At 42.9% G+C, this 16024-nt stretch overlaps 1 protein-coding gene across 4 annotated transcripts in view; it reads left to right on the top strand.

Moving 5' to 3' along the window:
* LOC124545129 (putative fatty acyl-CoA reductase CG5065) overlaps positions 1-16024 on the top strand; it is a 278021-nt gene that overhangs the window by 40498 nt on the left and 221499 nt on the right. Inside the window, exon 1 of one of the 4 annotated variants that reach the window (XM_047123951.1) lies at positions 298-379. The exons of 2 other annotated variants lie outside the window; for them this stretch is intronic. The gene's annotated coding sequence lies outside the window, so the exon portion shown is untranslated. Of the gene's footprint in view, positions 1-297; positions 380-16024 lie in introns of those variants that run through there. One more of the 4 variants, XM_047123953.1, reaches the window with a different exon arrangement.

Raw genomic sequence — 16024 nt, 5'->3', positions numbered from 1 at the left:
AACTCTGCCAAGCACCTGTCAGTAGCAAAACAACCGTGTAGATACAGAAGTTAAGCGCCGCACCACGTATAATTTTTGGGGAATTTCCCTGGTCGACGCAAGGTGGATGCTGTGAGCGTTACGTAAGAGTCTGCCTGATCTCGCCAGTATTATACCTCGTCAGGCTAAGTTAGCGAATGCCCCCGGATCGTGCAGCGGGCCGCGGTGGGGGTGGATCAGGTACGCCCCCCTGTGGCTACGCGGCCCGGCAGGTGGGGGCCGTGTAAATACCGGCGCGCGGCTCTCGCCTCGCTAGTCGGCCCACAGTGCACAAGACCCCGCTGACCACAGCCGCGCGCGACGGGCTCCCACCTACCAGCACAGCGGAGACCTCCTGCAGGTACGGTACGGCGGCGGCTGCGCTGCGAGCAACGGTCGCTTAGCACACCTCTGTGCTTCTACATCTACATCCACACGATTACTCTGCAATTCACATTTAAGTGCTTGGCAGAGAGTTCATCGAACCACAATCATACTATCTCTCTACCACTCCACTCCCGAACAGCGCGCGGGAAAAACGAACACCTAAGCCTTTCTGTTCGAGCTCTGATTTCTCTTATTTTATTTTGATGATCATTCCTACCTATGTAGGTTGGGCTCAACAAAATACTTTCGCATTCGGAAGAGAAAGTTGGTGGCTGAAATTTCGTAAATAGATCTCGCCGCGACGAAAAAGTCTTTGCTTTAATGACTTCCGTCCCAACTCGCGTATCGTATCTGCCACACTCCCTCCCCTATTACGTGATAATACAAAACGAGCTGCCCTTTTTTGCACCCTTTCGATGTCCTCCGTCAATCCCACCTGGTTGGTTCAAATGGCTCTGAGCACTATGGGACTCAACTGCTGTGGTCATAAGTCCCCGAGAACTTAGAACTACTTAAACCTAACTAACCTAAGGACAGCACGCAACACCCAGCCATCACGAGGCAGAGAAAATCCCTGACCCCGCCGGGAATCGAACCCGGGAACCCGGGCGTGGGAAGCGAGAACGCTACCGCACGACCACGAGATGCGGGCAATCCCACCTGGTAAGGATCCCACACCGCGCAGCAATATTGTAACAGAGGACGGACGAGTGTAGTGTAAGCGGTCTCTTTAGTAGACTTGTTGCATCTTCTAAGTGTCCTGCCAATGAAACGCAACCTTTGGCTCGCCTTCCCCACAATATTATCTATGTGGACTTTCCAACTGAAGTTGTTCGTAATTTTAACACCCAGGTATTTAGTTGAATTTACAGCCTTGAGAATTGTACTATTTATCGAGTAATCGAATTCCAACGGATTTCTTTTGGAACTCATGTGGATCACCTCACACTTTTCGTTATTTAGCGTCAACTGCCACCTACCACACCATACAGCGCCCGCATCTCGTGGTCGTGCGGTAGCGTTCTCGCTTCCCACGCCCGGGTTCCCGGGTTCGATTCCCGGCGGGGTCAGGGATTTTCTCTGCCTCGTGATGGCTGGGTGTTGTGTGCTGTCCTTAGGTTAGTTAGGTTTAAGTAGTTCTAAGTTCTAGGGGACTTATGACCACAGCAGTTGAGTCCCATAGTGCTCAGAGCCATTTGAACCAACACCATACAGCAATCTTTTCTAAATCGCTTTGCAACTGATACTGGTCTTCGGATGACCTTACTAGGCGGTAAATTACAGCATCATCTGCGAACACCCTAAGAGAGCTGCTCAGATTGTCACCCAGGTCATTTATATAGATCAGGAACAACAGAGGTCCCAGGACGCATCCCTGGGGAACATCTGATACACTTCAGTTTTACTCGATGATTAGCCGTCTATTACTACGAACTGCGACCTTCCTGACAGGAAATCACGAATCCAGTCGCACAACTGAGACGATACCCCATAGGCCCGTAGCTTGTGAAGAACGGCGTCAAAAGCTTTCCGGAAATCTAGAAATACGGAATCAATTTGAGATCCCCTGTCGATAGCGGCTTGCTTAGGGATGGTCCTTACCATGCTCCACCGTTACCCACGTAAATTCCAACGGTTCTGAAGTCATCGGGGATAAATCGATAAGGAGCACAATGACCAGACCATTCCTGTTGTGGTCTCTGATGTGAAGACTGGTTTAAGACAGGTCTCCACTCTATTGTACCCAGTGTAATCCTCTTCATCTCTACATAACTACTGCAGACTGCAGACACTTTGTCCTACTTACTGTACTGCAGCATTGGTCTCCCTCTACAACTTTTACCTCGCGCAATTTCCTTCATTACCAAACTGACGATATATTCGTGTCTCAGGATGTGTGCTACCAACCGATCCCCTCTCGTGGTCAGTTTATTTACTTTTTTACTCATTTTTTTTCCAAGTTGTCTCAACAGTTTCTTTTCCCTCTGTGCAGTGCTCCCTCACTAGTTACTCGATCTTCTCATCTAATCTTCAGCTTTAATCTGCAGCACCGTATTCAATTTTCTTCTTCTTATCTGCAACGTTTACAGTTTAGTTTCACTTCCGTTCAACGCTACACTCACGACTAGCACCTTCATAAAAGACTTACTCATGTTTAAATGTTCAAATGTGTGTGAAATCTTATGGGACTTAACTGCTAAGGTCATCAGTCCCTAAGCTTACTCACTACTTAACCTAAATTATCCTAAGGACAAACACACACACCCATTCCCGAGGGAGGACTCGAACCTCCGCCGGGACCAGCCGCACAGTCCATGACTGCAGCGCCTAAGACCGCTCGGCTGCCCTCATATTTAAATTAGTATTCAGTATTAACAAATTTCATTTTTTCAGGAACACTTTTTTCGCTGTTGCAGCTCTGCATTTTATATCCTCTCCGCTTTATCCCTCGTCACTTTTTTTGCTGCCCAAAATATGAAAAACCTTATTTGCGGCTTTTAGCGTCTGATTTAGTAACATTATTACCTCACCAAAGCATAATTTAATGAGGCTTCACTCAGTTACTTTTCTCTTAATTTCGGTAATGATAATGTTGTAATTGCTTTTCAAGACGCTATCCCTTCCATTCAGCTGTTAATGCAAGGTCTATTCCGTCTCCGACGGATTTACAGTGCCATTGGCAAAGGTACTTTCTTTTTGCTTCTTCTCCCTGGACGCCGGCCACGGTGGCCGAGCGGTTCTAGGCGCTTCAGTCCGGAACCGCACGAGTACTACGGTCGCAGGTTCGAATCCTGCCTCAGGCATATATGTGTTATGTCCTTAAGTTAGTTAGGTTTAAGTAGTTCTAGGTGACTGATGACCGCAGATGTTAAGACCCATAGTGCTCAAAGTCATTTGAACCATTTTCTCCCTGGTCTCTAATCACTTACCCAAGATTCCTTTCCTGTCTGCTCAGTGTATTGCAGATGTAATAAAGCAACTTGTACGAGAGGAAGGCCATAAATCAGAGCGAGTCTCGATCACTTGTGTAGCTCAATCTGAAAACTCAGTAAGCAGAAAAGGAAACTAAGAAGAAATTCCGAAAAGGAAGTACATTTATGGGAGAGTCAGTTAAGACTTTGGAATTGAAGACGACATTGTGATCCTGTTAGAGATGGCCAAGAACGTGGTATATCAGATAAACGAACGTCATATTGTCTTAAAGTGATATTATGTTGGTTCAAAAGTTCGTAATGTTTTTGTTTTGTTTGTTGGCTATTTTATTTGTAGCTCACGGTTAGTATTTGAGTTCACGTATTGTCATTCGGAGGTAGTGAGTGGAGATCTGGACGCTAGAAAATGGAGAGCCAAGTGGAAAAATCGAAACATTTCCTGCATATTCTTCTGGTTAGTTCAGTGGAGGGGTGATAGAAGCGGAATCAGCCAGAGACATTTGCGCCGTTGGGTTGGGGTGATTTGGGGCAAGAGACCAAACAGCGAGGTCATCGGTCTCATCGGGCTAGGGAAGGAAGTCTGCCGTGCCCTTTCAGATGGACCATCCCAGCAATCGGCTGAAGCGATCTAGGGAAATCACGGAAAACCTAAATCAGGATGGCCGGACGCGAGATTGAACCGTCGTCCTCCCGAATGCAAGTCCAGTATGCTAACCACTGGGCCACCTCGCTCGGACATTTTGAGCCGTGTGTGGGGATAATACTATTGGAGAGGAAAATGGTTTTCTCTTTTTAAGAAGGATTGTTTTGACATTAGTGACTCTCCACGTTCAGGTAGACCTTCGAAGTTTAAAAATGAGATCGTTTAAACGCATTAATACATTACAATCCACGTCAATTCACTGGAGAACTGGAAAATGAACTGTAATCATTCTACCACCATGCGACATGCATGCAATGGGGAAGGTTCAAAAGTCGACTCGTGTATGGTCACCGCATGCTCTAATCCAAAATCACAAAATTCAGAGGGTGGCTGCATGTACATTCCTGCTTGCTCATCATCAATCGGCTCGTAAACAGCACCGACCATTCCTGTCCCGCACCGTTAGGAGAAATGATATCTTTAGTATAACAAAAGGAAAAGAAAGGATGGTTGAGCCAAAACAAAACAGCAATTCTCCGTAAAAAGACGTAATGGCGTGTCGTCGAGGGTACTTTCGGTACCACTATCTGATCCCTTCAACCCTGTTCCACTCGCGAATAGTGCGCGGGAAGAACGATATTCGGTAAGCCTCTGTATTGGTTCAAATTTCTCGAATTTACTCTCCGTGGTCATTACGCGAGATGTATGTCGGGGGAAGTAATATGTTGTCTGACTCCTCCTGAAGAGTGCTGTCCTGAAATTTCAATAGTAAATCTCTCCGTGATGCACAAAGCCTGTTTTGTAACGTCTGCTAGTGGAGTTTGTTTATCATCTCAGTAACGCTCTCTCGCCATCTAAACGATCCCGTGACGAAGCGCTCCGCTCTTAGTTGGATCTTATCTATCTCATCTATCAGTCCTACCTGGCAGGGATCCAAGATAGATGAACAGTACTCAAGAATCGGGGGAACAAGCGCCTTATAAGCCACTTCTTTCGTGGATGAGTTACATTTCCTTAAGATTCTTCAGATGAATCTGAGCCTGGTGTCTGCTTTTCCCACTATCTGTTTCATATGGTCATTCCACTTAAAGCTGCTCTGGATAGTTAGGCCTAGATATTTTACGGCAGACGCTGTCTCCAGCTGTTTGTCATCAATAGTGTAGTTGTACAGTAGTGGATTTCTTTTCCTATGTGTTACAAAAGATAATGTTATGCAACTTGTGAAACTTCCTGACAGATTAAAACTGTGTGCCGGAGCGAGACTCGAAGTCGGAAACTTTGCCTTTCGCGAGCAAGTGCTCTACCAACTCAGCTATCCAACACGACTCACGATCCGTCCTCACAGCTCCAATTCTGCCAGTACACAAATTCATCCTGGTGCAACAGTGACGGTGTGGTGTACTACCAATTGCTTCCCCGAGGTGTAACCATCACTACTGACATTTATTGTCAACAGCTGAGACGACTTGCAAGAACAACGACCGAGGAGACTGAAGTGATGCTATTCGACGATAACGCCCGCACACATTGTGGTAAACTGACAAAAAGCACTATACGGGATTTAGGTTGGGAATTCATTCCCCACCCACCTTATTCATCTGACCTTGCGCCCTCAGATATTCGCCTTTTCCACTGCCTGTCGAACAACCACCAAGGAACTTCCTTTCCGCACGAAAATATGCCTCGACGAGTTCTTCGCCTCAGAACCACGTGATTTCTAGTCGCGGACTGTAGTAAATAGTGAAGGAGAACATGTTATATTGATGACCACAGTTTCCATTATGTGTATGTGTTGTTTTTATTAAATTTATGAAAAATCGCTACGAACTTATGCACCAACTCAATATTAGGGGGACCGGTAAGAAATGTATTTTTTTCTTCATTACATTCAAACGATGAATTGTTAACATGTTTTTATTTTTAATAAATGACCTAATCACCTTCATTAACGACCTTTTTCCATCTGGTATGCAAAGGACTTGGAAGATCAGTTGAAAGGAATACACAGTGTCTTGAAAGGAGGGTATAAGATGAACATCAACAAAAGCAAAACGAGGATAATGGAATGTAGTCGATTTAAGTCGGGTGTTGCTGAGGGAATTAGATTAGGAAATGAGGCACTTAAAGTAGTAAAGGAGTTTTGCTATTTGGGGACTGATCATGGTCAAAGTAGAGAGGATATAAAATGTAGACTGGCAATGGCAAGGAAAGCGTTTCTGTAGAAGAGAAATTTGTTAACATCGAGTATTGATTTAAGTGTCAGGAAGTCGTTTCTGAAAGTCTTTGTATGGAGTGTAGCCATGTATGGAAGTGAAACATGGACGATAAATAATTTGGACAAGAAGAGAATAGAAGCTTTCGAAATGAGGTGCTACAGAAGAATGCTGAAGATTAGATGGGTAGATCACATAACTAACGAGGAGGTATTGAATAGAATTGGGGAGAAGAGGAGTTTGTGGCACAACTTGACTAGAAGAAGGGACATGTTAGGACATGTTATGAGGCGTCAAGGGATCACAAATTTAGCATTGGAGGGCAGTGTGGAGGGTAAAAATCGTAGAGGGAGACCAAGAGATGAGTACACCTAGCAGATTCAGAAGGATGTAGGCTGCAGTAGGTACTGGGAGATGGAGAAGCTTGCACAGCATAGAGTAGCATGGAGAGCTGCATCAAACCAGTCCCATGACTGAAGACCACAACAAGAACATGCAAATTTGTAAAGCCAAACTGATATAAGTCAATGGGTTATGGAGCAAATAATTTCTGGAGAATACATTTTGGACGTCATCCCAATTTTTCAGTTTTTGCCACTTGGAAAGTGATCGAAATAAATGGGAATCCGACGGTGCAGCGGGTCCCACGCTAATTCATCATTTCTAGGATCTGTCTGCTGCAGTGCTGTCTTGCATTGTCATGATGAAAAATAACGCCTTTTCTGTTGACTGTCGCTGGGCAATATTCAGTTAAAGATTGCTCGAAATGTATTCGCAGTTGCCAATACGAATAACCATCGACAAGGGAATCAGATGGCAATTAAAATTTCTGCAGGTACCAGACTCGAAACCGGATTTCCCGTTTTTCGCAAGCGACCGCCTTAAATCGCTTGGGCTATCCATGCAATATTCACGGCATGCTTGTCTGAAGGAACAATGCATCTTTCTTCTTAACAACTCAGGCACTGCAACATCGTATTCATCTGCCTATATTAAGCAGCGACTTTCAATTAAAAGTGACCTCCCCTGTACGAGTGTTACGCAATACCTGTACGAGTACAGGCTGTGACGCAGCAACGACAAAACATGGAAGTTTGGGTCTGGCATTGAGTCTTGCACGGACAGCCGAAGCGGTTAAGGCGGCCGCTCACGCGAAGCGAGAAATTCAGGTTCGAGTTCCGGTCAGGTACAAATTTTCCTTGTCGTCATTCCTTTATCGTATTCGTAACGGCGAATACATTTCACGCATTTCATAACGGCTGTAGTCGCCGCATGGCATCATTATTCTTACGAACACTGGTACTGCAATATAGAAATTAAAGATTGATTTACTCGATCAAGTTGCTCACAGTAAAGATCTGAATTAACAGGCAGTCCAGGTTTCAGAACTTCAAAATGAACGACCTGGGGACTACTCCACCAAACATACAAAAGCGCCTTTTTGGCGTGTAAACGTGGCTTAGCTGTACTTCGTGGCAATTCATTAGGAGAGAGACACTGCTTTTTGCGTTTTGGATTATCATAGAGGACCGATTTTTCATATCCAGTGATCTAGCGATCAAACACGGCATCTGTGTTGTACCGCTGAAGCAATAAGTTGCACGTGGTGGATCGGTTGCCGCTGTTTGTCATTACCAGCGTGTTGCAAATGTTCTTGGATGGTCGATCAAGGCTGGTTAAGAGTGCTTGCCAGTTCCTCGACACGGATATGCTTTCCTGATCGATAGGAGTCGGAAAGATGAAATTCACCGGACCTGAACATAAAAAACCACGTTTGACATTTTGAACGACTAATGCGCTTGGACAAGTATTGCGAATGTTTTTGTTAGCAACTGTTGCGTTAGTAACTTTGCGAAAGGCAAAAAGCAGTCGATGCCGGATATGAACCTCTTTTGGTGCTTGGCTGTCCGCTTTACCGTGAACTGAAAAAAAAATTTTTGCGAGTAAACAAGTCACTCCAGCTTTAAAACTGTCTCTGGCGCGACTTTGAAGTACACAGTGAGCTGATAAATGACAAATAAGTATCGACATGTGTAGAAACGTAAGATAAACTGGACTGGGGAGCTACATCAAACCTGTTTTCATAATGATGAATACAACAGCAACACATCCAATTGCTCGAGAACACGCCGTTTATCTTGTGCTCTAAACTGTATCCCAATTGTGCATTCTTCATATAAACACACCAGTGTCAATCGTAAAAGATAGAATTCTAGGATCTACTAAGGATCGAACCTGACACCTTTAGATTTCTAGTCTGGCACTCAGACTTTGTTTCTATCCCTTTCTCAGTTTGTTATAATGTTGCGCAAATGACTTGCTTCTGATACTTGATTACATAAATTTATTTTTCTATAAGAAACACCACTGATTGTCTCAGTTCGTTATTCCTTAAAATTCAGTATAATCGTTTGAGAATGTCTCGAGTTTTTACAATAAGAAAGAACTTTACTTTGTGATTTCTAAAATACCAGCTTTTATGTGAAAGGTTATTGCTAGACACGTTGTTTTAGTTATTTTAGTTGTTGGCAAAAGAAATAATAGTTATTATATTACGGATGTATTTTTCGTTCTGTTATACCTACAAATGCCAGTTTCTCCCTCAACTAGGTGAATGTGAATGTTCATATGAAATCTATGGTTTAGAACACTTTCACAGTCATCACATGAGAAATATCATTTCCGCATCATATGCAGACCACACGTGAACCGTTTTTTTGTATTTTCCAACGAGGTTCACGAGATTTAACTGAACAAATTAAGCCATCGAATTTCGCATAGTAGTGTCAGTATTGTTTATTTTAGTTTATTTCAAGTAGTTTTGAACAATGGCACATACGCACATACGAATAAGTCAAAATTCAGCAACACGAGGCAAAATTAAATAATAGTTACTTTATGTACAGATCCTGAAAACAGAGATATTTTTACAGATAATATTGGCACGTTCTTGTTTTTACAAAAGCAAAGACATTGAGAACTGTATCACTCAGAGTTAAGCTTCTCCATAAACTAACAAATTAAGGAAGCAACCAGTTGATAAATAGAAACGTAATGTACCATTAAATTGCTGTTTTACACGCTCCACTGAATTTATATTCATACTTAAAGATCTGCTAGTTCAAAGAGCTTAGAACTATTCGAAGTAACATGACATTAACGATTTTGAGTTCTTCATGTAGTGTTTTCACCTTTTTTTCTTGTTCTTCTCTCTGTGATAGACATGGGGGACAAGTTCGGCTGTACAGTAATGGCAACGTGAAGAGACCTTTCGTCTCCAAACGTAATGTGCGAGCGGTACCCATTGCAGTTCCCCGATATGACCGACAAATATACTTGGTAGCGAACTTAAATACCAGCTCCATTAGGTCGACGGGCCGAAAGGTCAAAGGAAAGCCTTCAATCTGACAGCAATATATGGCCATTGTCGAGAGTTGTGGCTGTTCACTGAAGCTCCTGTGGCGAGTCTAGGAAGCAGAATGTTTTTTCGGATGTTGAATCCTTTCGCAGCTATGATGATATCAGTTTCTTTAGTGTGTTTTATTATTGTGGCCAAGTCTTCTGCACTCCTCTGCCCAAGCACATCGTTATTCTCATATTTAAGTGGTATCTTCAACCTGAAATGAGAGAAGATACAAAGTTAAGGGGAATCGCACACGCACTGCAATCTTCCCAAATGACAACAGTCCGAAACAAAAAGGTCTACCAACAGATGTCAAACATTTCCCAGTTGCAGTGATAGTTCCTTTAACTATTAACCTCCAAAGAGAGCTCTTCGATCCGGAAATACCATGCACAGGGATCTTAAATTGTTATAAATTACTTACGAAATATTACAGTCCCGCCTACAGAGGCTATATTTATCTCAGGAGTATTAGGTGACTCACACGCCACGATTCATATTAGACTTAGTCTGCTTTTCCTGTTCCATAAACCACAAGTAGTGAAATACCGTGTGGTCTGTAGTACCACTTCTTTCCGCCACAGACGCGGTTCATAAAGGTGTCGAGACTTCCCCAAGAGCCGAGATCCCTCTAAACGATCCTATATAACGGAAACTTTTTTTAACATTCTGGTCTTGAATACCTAACGTAAGCTAACTACTTTGCATTTATACCTGTTAGAATCTTTTAAAATCCCAGATGACCTTCAGTTTAACCACTCCTCCCCCTCCGTAGTCCACGAAAGAATCGACACCTCTGTCCGTTTTCCTTTATACGACACTCTCACACAAAAACACCGTTCATCTGATTGCTCGGTTCCTACAACTTAATACCGCGAAGAATTTCGTTTTCTTTCTAAAAACTACTGTCAGTCTTTTGCTTAATATCTTCAACGTAAAATCGTCTACTTAAAAAAAACGTTTTTAACTATACTTGTATGGGTTGTAAATTCACTGGGCTGAAGAGCGACTATATACCTGCGTAGACGGAATAAAAGTGCTTTAAGTTTTTCAAAGCTAAACAAAGGGAGATATGTTGCTACATTGAAGCTTCTCCGCTGATGGATTTAAGACGGATTCACTTCACACATTATGAATTTTTAATCACGATATATATATATATATATATATATATATACATATATACTTTATCGTTTTGCAGAAAATCAAATAATGTGCATTGCATAACGAACATGTTGTCCCACAAGCCATTAGAAGCCACTATTTTTTGTGGCCATAAACCATAACTCATAATCTATCTGGTCTGAGCATATGACCATTGTTAACTTGCGTCTCGCTGGTTCTGACCACAACGAGGAGTTTCTTTCTAATCCATAAGCCCGCAGAGCTATTGATCTTCACATAAAACACCGATTACCGAGCAATCAAGAAGAGTTATTTTGTCGTTTCTACTAAGTATCAGGACTGAGGCGGAGAACTACAGATCTGACTGACATCAATATGTTGCATAGTTCTGAATCAGTTTCTGCATCCTCCCATGAGTTTTCTGGAAACCGAACACTAGGAACATGTTTTCGCGAGGGCCTTTCACTTGATCAGCACGTAGAGGAAAAATTGGCAGCTGACAATCAACGTAAATAAACATGTAATCATCGCAAGTAGACGAAAGTGTCCGATATCGCTTTACTGCGGTCTCCAGAATTAGTCACGGGATTGTCAGAAGCAAGAAGTATCTAGGAATTTCTACCCAGAGCGATTTAACGTGCAACAGCGACATGGGTACCTGTGTGAAAGGAGAATGAACGTTTCAGAGTTATTGGAAGAATTTGAAGGAAGTGTACGTCACATACAAAACCCTCGTTCTTAACTACAATGCGACGGTCTGGTACCCGTACAAATTAGAAATAACGGAGGAGATACCGAAAGATCGAAGAATTCGTTTCGTAACTTGTCCGTTTATTCAGCGTGAGTGTCACAGAGATTCTCAACAAATTGCAGTCAGACGTCACGTGAAAGGCATTGTAAAGTAATATGGGGGTTATACCATCTTTTGTGACTGTGACTGTAGGGTCTTATTTGGGCTAAACGTGTTCCGCTTAATTTAAAACATTATACTTGTTATTTAGGCCCCTCTTTCACAGTCGCAGTTTTGCAAGCTTTAAGCGTATCTGCTACATGTAATTTCTGCACTGCAACTTACGGAGGATGTGGAGGACAGATGCAGACATGTTGTCACTGCGGTATAAACGTCATGAACAAAAGACACCCCACAAAATTTATCATTAACGTACAGGTATCCTAAAGATGCAATTCGTGAATGCTTCTCTTTGTTTAATTTTCGTATTAAACAATTTATTACCTAGTTACTGTATTCATCGTTTCGGTGATATGTTGTCACGAACCCTATACACTCTCTGCTTAAACTTATATTATTGTTGGCCTTTCTGGATACACTCTACTCCATCTCCTTCAATTTTCTTCTAAATTTATATTGCCTGTCTGAAGCTTTTTAATGTCATCGACTGTAATTCAACCGGTCCTTTCACATGCTTTGTTACCTGTTCATTATTTGACTTCTGCAATTTGGATATATCTTTCACGTTTCTTATTTAAAATCCTTGGCTCACTTCCATAATAGCAACATCGGGAGAGCAACTACCTAATACAGTTTATTCGTTCTCTTGACGTTTGTTAGTTTTCAAGTGCTCTTGATTGATTGATGCAACATTTTAAAACAAATAACATTTTATTTATTTTTTTAAAAAGTTGCAAAAACCGGAGCATCTATTTCCATACACATTCCATCACTCTCCGTAATATTTATAATTCCTATGTAAACGCACTGATGCACTGTTAAAGGATAGTACTCTACGCAATGCGAGCAACAAATTCCTTATATATTTACTTTCTCTCTACAGATTTCTCTCTTCATCCACAGCCGAGGGAAAAATTCTAATACCTTACTGTCTGGCAACTTCATGTACGTGGCCTTCCAAGGGCCAGTATCATTTTGAATAAAATTATTTTGGTCATTAGGCCAGGTCAGTAAGAAACACAAATATGAAAATGCCGAGGTTTCGACCATCATTGCTGCCGTCCTCTTCAGGGCGACTAACTGCTGGATCCTGATGATGGACTTCGACTATATACTATCATTTCGATAATCGCTTGACAGCCGAAATAAGGTACTATATAACGAAAGCCTATCATAAAAATCCAGCATTTAATCACCCTGAAGAGGACAATTTGATGGAAACGTGAGTATTTTTAGTTGTTTCTGTGGTTCATAATGACACGCAATATGCAAAATAATTTAATTCAAATCTTGCAACCTTGTTGGCGAATGAAAGCGGTGGGTGCGGACAAACCACCAGCCCAGAACTGTTTGATTCATATAATGCGAGATGCAACGATATGAATGTGCAAGGGCTCTGTCATGCCCAACCTTGAAGCCAAAAGAGGGTGGCCCCTCCAGTTGCAGTAACAACTCATCTCGCAGGACGTCCCCATACGTGAGCTCTCTACACAATTCGACAAGATAGCGCGCTCTATAAATCCGTTCTGGATCATTCATCCCCATGTGTTTCCAGAAATGCGACATCGACGACGTATTCTGTATTCGTACATGAATTTTCGTCGTATCAAGAAAGTGAGTGTCGGCACCATCGAAACGTTCACCAGTGAAGTGTGCGAATGAAATTAATCGTGAGTTATCAGTTACGCTACAATAAAAGTGGAGCTGTCAAAGATAATCACCTGTTTCAAGTAGTTTTCACTGATATTGATGAAAATGCTACGAACCTTGTTAAGACAAATTTAACTGCACTTCAAGTAGAAAACCAATAGCTGTTGAAATCCTTTGTGAGAATGTTGCGGGATACTACCCACTGAATGTAGGCTTTTAGTTCATCCACATTTCATTCAGATGCAAGTTCATGAGAAACGCACTGAGGTGACAAAAGTCACCTAATATCGTGTCGGACCTCCTTTTTCCGGGCTTAGTGCAGCTCTCCACGTGGCATGGACCAGCATGTCGTTGGAAGTCCGCTGCAGAAGTAATGAGCCACGCTGCCTCTATTGTGTTGTTGTGGTCTTTAGTCCTGAGACTGGTTTGATGCAGCTCTCCATGCTACTCTATCCTGTGCAAGCTTCTTCATCTCCCAGTACCTACTGCAACCTACATCCTTCTGAATCTGCTTAGTGTATTGATCTCTTGGTCTCCCTCTACGATTTTTACCCTCCACGCTGCCCTCCAATTCTAAGCTGGTGATCCCTTGATGTCTCAGAACACGCCCTGCCAACCGATCCCTTCTACTCAAGTTGTGCCACAAATTCCTCTTCTCCTCAATTCTATTCAATACTTCCTCTTTAGTTGTGTGATCTACACATCTAATTTTCAGCATTCTTCTGTAGCACCACATTCCGAAAGCTGCTACTGTCTTCTTGTCCAAACTACTCGTATTTATCGCCCATGTTTGAGTTCCATACATGGCCACACTCCATACAAATGCTTTCAGAAACGACTTCCTGACACTTACATCTATACTCGATGTTAACAAATTTCTCTTCTTCAGAAACGCTTTCCTTGCCATTGCCAGTCTACATTTAGATCCTCTCTACTTCGACCATCATCAGTTATTTGGTCCCCAAATAGCAAAATTCCTTTACTACTTTAAGTGTCTCATTACTAATCTAACTCCCTCAGCATCACCCGACTTAATTCGACTACATTCCGTTATCCTCGTTCTGCTTTTGTTGATGTTCATCTTATACCCTCCTTTCAAGACACTGTCCATTCCGTTCAACTGCTCTTCCAAGTCCTTTGCTGTCTCTGACAGAATTACAATGTCATCGGCAAATCTCAAAGTTTTTATTTCTTCTCCATGGAGTTTAATACCTACTCGGGATTTTTCTTTTGTTTCCTTCACTGCTTGTGCGATATACAGATTGAATAACATCGGGGAGAGGCTACAGCCCTGTCTCACTCTCTTCCCAACCACTGCTTCCCTTTCATATCCCTCGACTCTTGTAACTGCCATCTGGTTTCTGTACAAATTGTAAGTAGCCTTTCGCTCCCTGTATTTTACCCCTGCCTCTATAGCCGACCGCAATTGCGAGGGTGTTGCCGCTACAGGATTTTGTGCATGAATTTACCTCTCGATTACCATTCATCACTTTTCCATGGGATTTACGTCGGGCGATCTGGGTGGCCAAATCATTAGCTCGAACTTTTCTTCAAGCCAATCACGAACAATGATGGCCCGGTGACATGGGGCATTATCATCCATAAAAATTCCATCATTGTTTGGGAATATAAACTCTATGCAGATGATCTCTAAGTAGCCTAACATCACCAGTACCCATCCCGTTGTATGTGAACAGAGCCCACAGCCTTATGGAGTCACCACAACCTTGCACAGTGTCTTGTTGAGATTTTGGGACCGTGGCTTCCTGGTGTCTGGGCCACACTCGAAACCTGCGATCAGTTCTTACCGACAGAAAGCGGGGTTTACCTGACCACGTCACGGTTTTCCAGTTCTATAGGCTCCAACCGATATGGTCACGAGCCAAGGAGAGGCACTGCAGGCGATGTCGTCTGCTGCCATAGCGCATTACCACCAATTTCGCCGCACTGTCGTAACGGATAGGTTCGCCGATCGTGCCACATTGATTTCTGCGGTTCTTTCACTCAATGTTGCTTTTCTGTTAGCAGTGAGACTCTACGAAAAAACGCCGCTGCTCTGGGTCGTTAAGTGAAGGCCGTCAGCCACTGCGTTGGCCGTGGTGAGAGGTAACGTTTGGAATGTGGTGTCCTCGGCGCACTGTGGATGTCAGAGCATTGATTTCTCTAAGGATATCCGAAATGGGATGTCCCGCGTTGCAAGTCTGTTACTTCCCGTCGTATGGCCACAATCACTTCGGAAACTGTTCCACACGAATCACCTGAGCACAATGCGTTTCCCCTTTTTTACCTTGTGTGTGCGATACTACCGCCGTCTGTGTAAGTGCGTATTGTTATCCCATGACTTTTGTCTTCTCGGTGTATATGCAGAGTCAGATGTACCAGGTGCGTCAAATTCGTTGAAATCACGCAGAGGCTCAGCATATCCAACATGTGAAAATATTGGCAATAGTGGCACAAATGCTTGCATTAGGACATTCTAGTTGAAACTGCAGTTTCACTTCATTCAGAGTCGAGTATAATAGTCGTTGCTCTCAAATTTAGGTGGCCCCTTCAGATTATATCGGTTATTGTTCAGTATCAGTTGCCACAATTTTTTTCACAGTATCACTGGTTTCGATCTCCCTGGATCATCTTCAGATGCGTGTAGTTGCGTCAGCAATCTGTCGTGTCTGCATCGGGCTACACATGAGAATGCTGTTTGTGATGATTCAAGGAGGTCGAAACTAGTCGCACTGGGAAAAA

The sequence above is a fragment of the Schistocerca americana genome, chromosome 8 (assembly GCF_021461395.2).
Source record: "Schistocerca americana isolate TAMUIC-IGC-003095 chromosome 8, iqSchAmer2.1, whole genome shotgun sequence".
In the NCBI taxonomy this organism is placed as follows: domain Eukaryota; kingdom Metazoa; phylum Arthropoda; class Insecta; order Orthoptera; family Acrididae; genus Schistocerca; species Schistocerca americana.
Note: the sequence above shows the minus strand (reverse complement) of the source record. Positions and strands in the feature narration are given on the sequence as shown.